The sequence below is a fragment of the Podarcis liolepis genome (assembly GCF_965112155.1).
Source record: "Podarcis liolepis genome assembly, chromosome: 3".
Classification (NCBI taxonomy): Eukaryota; Metazoa; Chordata; class Lepidosauria; order Squamata; family Lacertidae; genus Podarcis; species Podarcis liolepis.
Window position 1 is genome coordinate 15,284,047 of NC_139557.1, and position 10,591 is coordinate 15,294,637.

Consider the following 10,591-nt stretch of genomic DNA (forward strand, 5'->3'; position numbering starts at 1 on the left):
CTTTGTTGGCAAGGTGATGTCTCTGCTTTTTAAGATGCTGTCTAGGTTTGCCATCGCCTTTCTCCCAAGGAGCAGGCGTCTTTTTTTTTCTTTTTTCTTTTAATTTCGTCTTTTAATTTCGTGGCTGCTGTCTCCATCTGCAGTTATCATGGAGCCCCAAAAAGTGGCTTTAAATACCCCTAGCTTAAAGGTAAAGGTAAAGGTCCAGTTGTGGCTGACTCTGGGGTTATGGCACTCATCTCGCTTTATTGGCCGAGGAAGCTGGCGTACAGCTTCCGGGTCATGTGGCCAGCATGACTAAGCCGCTTCTGGCGAACCAGAGCAGTGCACGGAATCGCCGTTTACCTTCCCGCCGGAGTGGTACCTATTTATCTACTTGCACTTTGACGTGCTTTCGAACTGCTAGGTTGGTAGGAGCAGGGGCCGAGCAACGGGAGCTCACCCCTTCGCGGGGATTCGAACCGCTGACCTTCTGATCGGCAAGTCCTAGGCTCTGTGGTTTAACCCACAGCACCACCCGCGTCCCTATCCCTAGCTTAGACCTGGTCTATAATGAGGTGGTAGAAATTTGAGGGGCCTGTACCATGGACTGTGCCACCATGCATGGGGTGACTTTATTGGTTGTAAAATATTTCCCACCAAAGAGGGGTTGGGGAAAGAACCGTAGCCTGGGATATCAGGGAGAAAGGCTCAAATCCTGCTCAATCTGTCCTATGCTAATTTGATACTTACACAGGAATTGTGTGGTTTTTCACCACCACCCCATTGTTTACATAAGGGCACATTCAGAAACCCTCCAGTAGAGATGGGGGAGAAATTAATCCAGTTTGTATTTAAAGGTGAACATGCCTAGTTCACATTTTCTGAAAAAGCATGTGAACTGAAACACAGCCGGCCTTCGAAATTTGCACATTTTTGAATTTTGCAATGCAATTCTCCCCCCCACACACACACTAATGTGCACAGAAGAGCATATACTAAAGTGTGTGTATAAATTGTTGTTGTTGTGTTGTTGTTATTATTGACATTTATATACAGTGGTGCCCCGCAAGACGAATGCCTCGCAAGACGGAAAACTCGCTAGACGAAAGAGTTTTCTGTTTTGGAGGTGCTTTGCAAAACGAATTTCCTATGGGCTTACTTCGCAAGACGACAATGTCTTGCGAGTTCCTGCTGGTTTTTTTTCCTTTTCCCACCCTTTTTCTAAGCCGCTAAACCGCTTATCAGCTGATCCGATCAGCAGATAAGCCGCTAAAAGCCGCTATGGGCTTGCTTCGCAAGACGAAAAAACCGCTAGACGAAGAGAATCACAGAACGGATTCTTTTCGTCTTGCGAGGCACCACTGTACCCCCTTATCTTCCAAGGAGCTGAAGGTGGTCACATGGTTCTTCTCTTCCCCATTTCATTCTCACAACAACCCTGTGAGGTAGGTTAGGCTAAGAGATAGTGACTGGCCCAAGGTCACTCCCAGTGGGCTTCATTGCTGAGTGGGGATTCGAACCCTGCGCTCCCAGGTCCTAGTCCAGCTTTCTCACCATTGCGGCACAATGGCTTGTGAAAGTGACATACAGTGGTGCCTTGGGTTAAGAACTTAATTCTTTCTGGAGGTCCGTTCTTAACCTGAGGTACCACTTTAGCAAATGGGGCCTCCCGCTTCTGCCACTGCACCGCCGGAGCACGATTTCTGTTCTCATCCTGAAGCAAAGTTCTTAACCCAAGGTACTATTCTGGGTTAGCGGAGTCTGTAACCTGAAGCGTTTGTAACCTGAAGCATCAGTAACCCGAGGTACTACTGTACAGGTGAAACACATTAGGGAAAGCAACATACAAAACATGCCTCATGGATTGGTTTGCAAAAGGCAAAACTGCAGACAAAAACGTGTATATTAGTGGGAATTCACACTAAGAGGTTTATGAGGGTGTTTAAAAAAATAAATAAATCACAAAGGATTATGGAGAACTGACTTTGGCTGGAAAAACGAGAACCTTGGAGAAACTGAAAACGACAGATTCTCTCATCCCTATGCTCCAGAGCCCTGCAGTTTAAGTGGGACAGTCCATTCTAACATTTTGCTAATGAAAGCCCATGTCAAGGGCACCAGAAACTTGCTTCCCCTGGTGCTGGGAGTTTTGTAGAGATCTTTGGTTAAGTATCAATGGAATGCTCCCGGATGAAAGAGGAAGGGACCCATTGAGCAAAGTACACTCACCAGGGAATTTTGACACACAGATTGACAGCAGGATTGTGGCAGGCGGGCCCCATCCGATCTCGAAAGCTGCAAAGTGCACTGTTAGCAGAGACTTGTTTTCCCAAACGCCCGTCAGCTAACATAGCTGTCGGCTCCTGCTCCCAGCCAGCTAGTCATGATCCTTTATCCGTTCCATCAGTGTGATGTAGGCTGACAGCTTGAACTTGCTCTCCGATGGGCCCTGGCAGCGAGAGAAGCTGTTGGATGGATTGGTGCATTCATAAGCATAGGGAGAGAAGCCGGTGGCAATTAAAAGTTCAGGTGCTACGATGAACGGCCAAGGTCACTCGGGAGGAAATGTGATGCCGTCGACATAGCAAGTGCTGATGGCCTCAAGAATTGCCAGAGATCGCCGGCAGATATTGCTCTGAGCTAGCACCTGGGGACAGACACATGCAAAGCACTTCTTTTAAATGCGGCAGCTAGACTGGTGACTGGGACTGGCCACCGGGACCACATAACACCGGTCCTGAGAGATCTGCATTGGCTCCCAGTACGTTTCTGAGCACAACTCAAAGTGTTGGTGCTGACCTTTAAGGCCCTAAATGGCCTCGGTCCTGTATACCTGAAGGAGCGTCTCCACCCCCATCGTTCAACCCGGACACTGAGATCCAGCGCCGAGGGCCTTCTGGCGGTTCCCTCATTGCGAGAAGTGAGGTTACAGGGAACCAGACAGAGGGCCTTCTCGGTAGTGGCGCCAGCCCTGTGGAACTCCCTCCATCAGATGTGAAGGAAATAAGCAGCTATCCTATCTTTAAAAGACATCTGAAGGCAGCCCTGTATAGGGAAGTTTTTAATATTTAATGCTGTATTGTTTTTAAAACTCGATTGGGAGCCGCCCAGAGTGGCTGGGGAAACTCAGCCAGATGGGTGGGGTATAAATTATTATTATTATTATTATTATTATTATTATTATTATTATTATTATTATAGTTTTTAGTCACCGCTAAAGGATGAGGATCATGGGCCAACCTTAGGGCAAGTCGCTATCAGTCTGGTCTGCCTCACAGAGTTGTTGAAAGGATAAGATGGGAGAAGAATGACGCATCCACCATCTGAAGGCGGCCAGTTAGCTTTAGGGGCACAAACATGACACACTCACAGCTCTCTCACAACCATTTCCTGTCCCCTCAGTATCATCTGCTGCCCGTCTCTACCTAATAGTAGCCTAGCCTGACCCCAAACTATTCAGGCACTATTTATCCATATCTGGGTAATGAGAAAGAAATGAAAAAACCGAGCAAATATTCTGAAATTTGTCTCAATTTGACCCTTTCAGCCTTCTTTCCAGCAAGTAAGCCGGATGAATCAAAACACATCTTGCTCTTTCCTCTGGGAAATTTGTCTACGATCTCAGAGCTACTTTGTGTCCTTAAAAAAAACAAACAGGCTTAGTTGTCAACTTCAGTCTCTTCTATTTTGTGTCATCTGTTTTGCCTGAGGAATAGGTCGACTTCAGACAACAACAACACATTTCAGCAGCTAAGTTTTTGGTAAAAAAGCAAGCATCATATAAACCTTCAGAAAACCAGCCGTGCAGTCCTTTGCATATCAACTCACTGAACTCAAAAGGGCTTACTCCCAGAGGATAATAGGATGGTAGCCCAATTTCCTGATTTTGAACCTAAAATGACAGTGTTTGTGATTTTTTTAAGCTTGCATGCGAACTTTGGGTATCACTCAGCTCCAGCCTCTGAAAACTACAATGGGGGGAACTAGCAATCCTCTTTTGGAAACTACCATAGAAACATAGGACAAGCAAGTGGAACAGTTATAGAAGAGCCCACCTTGTGGACTTGCATAATGCCCAAAGAACTGCATTGCTATCATTTAACAAAGAGGAAAAAACCATCATGCAGATCATAGAAGTGTAAAGTTGGAAGGGACCTAAAGGGTCATTTAGTTCAACGCAGGAATCGCCGCTCAAGAACCCCAAAGCTCTTTGCTGGAAAAGTCTGAGCATACAGCCGCACAATTGTGGACAGCAACCCCACCAGAATTATGGTACACTGCAGATTTAAGGCCTCCAACCAACCAACCCAATTATACCTTCTAGCAGACTTACCGTATTTTTCACTCCATAAGATGCAATGGCGCAAAAATATGGTTACAAAGCACAGGTCCACATGGATTCTCAGGATTTTTGCATTGGGCTACCCCAAACTCACCGTCAAATCACATTTCTGTGGCCACAGCATGAACCACAAAAATCATACATCCACTGTTTCGTTCAGAATACAGTGGTACCTCTGGTTACGTACTTAATTCGTTCCGGAGGTCCGTTCTTAACCTGAAACTGTTCTTAACCTGAGACACCACTTTAGTTAATGGGGCCTCCTCCTGCTGCCGGAGCACGATTTCTGTTCTCATCTTGAAGCAAAGTTCTTAACCCGAGGTACTATTTCTGGGTTAGCAGAGTCTGTAACCTGAATCGTATATAACCCGAGGTACCACTGTATTTTTTCCCTTGTTTTCCTCTAAAAACTAGGTGCGTCTTATAGTCAGGTGCATCTTAAGGAGTGAAAAATACGGTAGCATTAAAGAAGTTATTGATCCTTGTATCAGATCTTGGGAGAACCATTTCTTACATGGCTCCTTATTCTGGATTCAGTGGCTAGTGTCAGAAACCGAGAGCAAACCAAACTGATTCAAACACCATCCAAGCCCAACCCGCCGAGTCCTTACCACAGAAAGACTTACCCAGCCTTAGCGCAGCAACCCAGCCGCTTCCTTCAGAAAGCGCTCAGAACCACTGAGCAAGGGGAGACGTTGCCTTCCATCATAAACTATTCCACTATGACATCACCAGACTTGGAGGGGAAGAAGGGAGTCAGATGCGAGTTTTGCTTTCAAATTTTGCCTAGAACGGAAGGGATATTGTTGGAGTGGCACACAAAGGATGAACAAGTGAAATCTGTGGTGATAGATTGGGCAAGAGATGTCCGACATAACTTAATGTTTGAAGATTGGGAAAGGTTGTGGAGGAAAGGGGTCAAGTTCACTCCATGTACGGTGTTAATGTTATGAAAATGATGTATAGATGGTTCTTAACCCCTGTAAAACTAGCAAAGATTTACCATAAGAGTGATAATCTAGGTTGGAAATGCAAAGAAAAAGAAGATACATTCTATCATATGTGGTGGACCTGTCCCAAGGTGAAAGACTTCTGGGAAAAGATTCATAATGAATTGAAAAAGATGTTGTAACATACATTTATTAAGAAACCAGAAGCCTTTCTACTTGGAATAACAGGTTCAGGATTGCCCAAGAAGGATGTTAGATTGTTTTTGTACGCCACAACTGCAGCTAGAATTTTGTTGGCCAAAAACTGGAAATTACAAGAAGTACCAACAGTGGAGGAATGGCAGATGAAGATGATGGACTTTTGGGAGCTAGCCGACCTGACCGGAAGAGTCAGCGACCAGAAGGAGGAGGAATACCAAGAGGAATGGAAGAAATTTAAAGACTATTTAGCTAAATATGTTAAGATAACTTAAATAGAATTACTTTCAAGTATCAGATTGGCCTAGGATTTAAATATGTGATGTTATAGAATAATATGTTTAAAGTTAAAGTGAAAAGAAAGAGGTTAATTGACTAAGCACATTTTAGTTGAAATTAGTTTTGGAAAACTGCTACAATGATATAAATGGAAATTCAGGCAGGGGGATTCGAGGAAGTCACCCAACAATGTTAACAAAAATGGAATTATTACAGTTAGGATTTATGTTTGCCTGTTTTTCTTTTTGATGCTTTCTTTTATATGTTTGTCATAAATTTGGAAAATCAATAAAAAATTTTGAGTGGGGAAAAAATAGAATGGAAGGGATAGGCAAACGGCTGGGTGGTGAACATCAAGTTGTTAATCCGCCTGTAGTTGCTCAGCCCTGCCTTCTCACAGGTTGCCAGAAAAAAAAAATCTCTCACACTGGAAATGACAGACTTATTTATATCTAGTGTGCATGTTTATATGTATGCATGCAGGAGGGGTGCGTGTTAGAGAGGTAGTACCTCTGGACACGGGTGGTGCTGTGGTCTAAACCACTGAGCCTAGGGCTTGCCGATTGGAAGGTCGGTGGTTCGAATCCCCGTGATGGGGTGAGCTCTCGTTGCTCGGTCCCAGCTCTTGTCAACCTAGCAGTTCGAAAGGATGTCAAAGTGCAAGTAGATAAATAGGTACCACTCCGGCGGGAAGGTAAACAACATTTCCGTGCGCTGCTCTGGTCCACCAGAAGCGGTTTAGTCATGCTGGCTACATGACCTGGAAGCTGTACGCAACCCCAGAGTCGTCCACTACTAGACCTAACAGTCAGGGGTCCCTTTACCATTACCAGTACCTTTGGTGGGGGGCACATCGTGCTCCCCCTGGGGTCCTTTGCACTCAGCTCTCACCTGTGGCTCTTAGAAGCTGTCAGCATGCAATAGTGGCCACAGTCCAGGAAACGGCTTTGACTGGAAAGCTAAACCGGGCGAGGGTTCGCCGATGGGTCTCCAACCCTTGGTGAGTTGGGGATTTCCCCGGCTTGCGAAGACAGGCTCTGGTGGATTGAGCACATGAGACCAATTTTGTGGGTCCTACGGTTAAGAAGGCAGTTTTTGTACCCGCTGTAGAGGGAAGTGAGGGGCAGATTGTTAGGATATTTCCGTTCCACCTTAAAAGGGAGCAGGATGTTTGTGTCACAGCCTGCGTATTTCCTGTTCACAGGATGTTTATGTTTTTTGTGTTGCTTTCGTTTCTCTCTCTGTCTGAGACACTGTCGCAGGCAGTCATGTCTTTCTTTGTTCTGATCAACACTGAATAAAGTGCGACTTTTGGCTGTGCATTATCTGCTGATAAGGGTGTGCATGAGCTCTGGAATGTGGCAAGTTATTTTCTAGAAACTCATGTCGCTAATCAATGATACTGCGTGCCTACGGGAGATCGATGGATGTCCGGCAGACGGCTTGGGGCCATGATGGACTTTATCTCCCTGGCAGTATCCAGAGCTCTGCAACCTGGAAAGGTAGCCCATCTAGGAGAAGGAAAACTCTGATCCTAAACCTCCACTGCTTTGGGGGGTATCTTCAGGAGAAGAAAAGGTTAAGGAGCAAACCCTATACAAACTCCAGAGTGGAGTCCCGAAGACAATTGGATGGCAGCCTGTACGCCTCCTGCCAAACAACTCCTGCAGCCAAGTTGGTGCCAAATGTCTTGGTCTGCTTCCCTTTGGACCATATCAGTGAGGCTGAAGGGGGGGGGGTCTTGTCATCTGGACAGCCCAAGACCTTCATACACCCTGCCCAGGATTGCGCCCTGGAGAGGTCACTTCAGTGCTGCTAAGGCAGCAGTTTGACTTCACCCCCGGAGGCGCACGCCACTGTCTCTCGAGACAGATGGATGCCAACAACATGCATGCAGGAACGCTCTTTTTCCATGGGGAAAAACCAGCCCAATGTGGGGAGAGCTGCATTCTTCCTTTGGTGTACACACATACACATGCACCAAATAGCCATCCATTTACTCTTTCACAACTTGCAGCTAGCAAAGCTGGTGGCCTGGACCCAGCCTAGGAGTGACAATATTCACCGGACACAAAATAAACAGGTAGTTATCAGCAATGATTTTTTTATTCTTTTTAGATCAGCTTTGAAAGGCCAAAGATTTGGCTCCCTTCCCATTCCACCTGAAATTTCTATTCTGTGAAATTCAAAAGGTTGCATGCTCTTACAATCGGCCTAAACCAGGGATGCCCAAACTTTTTTCAAAGAGGGCCAGATTTGATTTGTCGAGCTTTTTTAAAGGGATTTAAGCCCAGAGCTGTAGAGCTTTTTTTAGGACTGAAGTTGCTGAGCTTTTTTTAGAATTTTAACCCAGGACATATACTGCCATGGGGGCCGGATTAGATAATAATAATAATGATAATAATAATATAATTTATTATTTATACCCCGCCCATCTGGCTGAGTTTCCCCAGCCACTCTGGGCGGCTCCCAATCAAGTGTTAAAAACAATACGGCATTAAATATTAAAAACTTCCCTGAACAGGGCTGCCTTTTAAAGATAGGATAGTTGCTTATTTCCTTCACATCTGAAGGGTGGGTGTTCCACAGTATGGGCGCCACTACCAAGAAGGCCCTCTGTCTGGTTCCCTGTAACCTCACTTCTCGCAATGAGGGAACCGCCAGAAGGCCCTCAGCACTGGACCTCAGTGTCCGGGCAGAACGATGGAGGTGGAGATGCTCCTTCAAATATACTGGACTGAGGCCGTTTAGGGCTTTAAAGGTCGACCAGCGGGGCGGATTAGGCCCCCAAAACGGACTTTGGACATGCCTGGCCTAAACTGAAGGTGATGACAAAGGCAGAAGGAAAAAGAGCAACCTTATTTCAGCCCAATTACATGAATGGAAGACACCGATTGCAGGATAACATGGTGGAGGTGTTCAGTCTTCCAGAAATGACTTGTTAAAAAGTGCCCTTGCTGCAAGAGGCTGCTCATCAATGATGGCTATTATAACCTCAGATCCGTTTGCTCTTCTGTTCGCGGAAAGGGAGGTGCTTTCTGCCAACATCCCCTTCCCTATTCTAGCCCAGATCATTCCTGAATTCCTGTCAGGTCATTTTGGGGAGAGGAAAGATGCTACAGAGCAATGCAATGGGGGACACAGGTAAGATAAGATCCAAACCAAAACTTGTATTATCCTGTACTATGTGGTTTGGGTTTCCCTCATCTCCTTGTGCCACCTAGTGGTTTTGTGAAGTTTGAGCTTGCACATCATTTAGGGCAGGGTGGCTTCTGACTTTGCAAAGTCGTGGAGCAGGGGTCAGCAAACCTTTTCAGCAGGGGACCGGTCCACTGTCCCTCAGACCTTGTGGGGGGCCGGACTATTATTTTGAGGGGGAAATGAACCAATTCCTATGCCCCACAAATAACCCAGAGATGCATTTAAAATAAAAGCACACATTCTACTCATGTAAAAACACACTGATTCCCAGACCGTCCACAGGCCGGATTTAAAAAGCGATTGGCCCAGATCCGGCCCCCGGGCCTTAGTTTGCCTACCCATGCTTTAGTTAGTAGGTACAGTGATTATTGAGCACGGTAGATAAGAATCCGAAAGGGTATGTTAAAAATCAAGTTTTTTTTCAGAACGTGGGGAGCAGCATGGTAGATTAGAATGATTGGGACCTACATACATCATGACCAAACTGGCTGATTGCCGGACTGTCCGTGGTCCGGATTTAGAAGGCGATTGGGCCGGATCCAGCCCCCTGGCCTTAGTTTGCCTACCCATGTCATAGAGTCATAGAATTGTAAGAGACCCTGAGAATCATCTAGTCCAACCCCCTTGCAACGCAGGAATATACAGCTGTTCGGGACCAATCCTGCAACTTTGGCGTTATCAGCACCATGCTCTAACCAACTGAGCTACCCAGGGACTTGATTCCAACTGGCCTTTTATCTTTCTTTGCTTCCTCTGCCAGTAAACAGCTATTCATAGCTCAAGGAGGACTCCTCTATATCAGGGGTAGCTACTCTGTGGCTTGTTGGCACTCCAACACGCATGGCCAATGGCAAGGAACAGTGGCGATATCTGAAGATCAGCCATCCCCGTTCTATATTGAGACTTCTTTGCTGGGTGCTTGGTGGAGTTCATTGCACTTTAGGCCAAGAAACACAAGATCCTGAGGGACTTGGGACTACAGTGGTACCTTGGGTTAAGAACTTAATTCGTTCTGGAGGCCCGTTCTTAACCTGAAGCACCACTTTAGCTAATGGGGCCTCCCGCCTCCGCCACTCAATTTCTGTTCTCATCCTGAAGCGAAGATCTTAACCCAAGGTATTATTTCTGGGTTAGCGGAGTCTGTAACCTGAAGCATCTGTAATCTGAGGTACCACTGTACTTATATGATCACAGTCAGGGTCCCCTAGCAATTACTGCTTGTCAAGTGTGCCTGGTAGGGACCTTACAGCCATAGAAAAATGTCAAGCCAGATTGTGTTTGTGTCTCAAGCTAAATTATGTCTTAGTTCTCATGCTGCTGGACGAATACTGCGGCAATTCTGTACCAAACGGCTATCAAGCAGGGCATCCGAGAGGAATGTGTCAACATGACCTAGAAAACAGAACAGTACTGAGTAAAAGAGCTAGTGCGAAGCATTGCAGTGACAGCTACAGACACATCTGAGACGAATGCCAAAAGGAGTTGTTGTGTGCCAGCCAATTGCTGCAAAACCTTGGAAGTTGCTTATGGCACCTTAAAGGCTAACAAATGTATAGCTTTTCTGGGTCAGAGCCCATTTTGGCATCGACGTATTCTGAGACAGTAGTTTGGTTTGGAAGACCAACCAGCCAATATATGC

At 45.9% G+C, this 10,591-nt stretch overlaps 1 protein-coding gene across 1 annotated transcript in view; it reads right to left on the bottom strand.

The window, feature by feature from the left end:
* FBXW11 (F-box and WD repeat domain containing 11) overlaps nucleotides 1-2,461 on the bottom strand; it is a 96,211-nt gene extending 93,750 nt beyond the window's left edge. Inside the window, exon 1 of the mRNA XM_083493794.1 lies at nucleotides 2,212-2,461. The gene's annotated coding sequence lies outside the window, so the exon portion shown is untranslated. The remainder of the gene's footprint in view (nucleotides 1-2,211) is intronic.
* Between the last annotated feature and the right edge of the window lie 8,130 nt (nucleotides 2,462-10,591).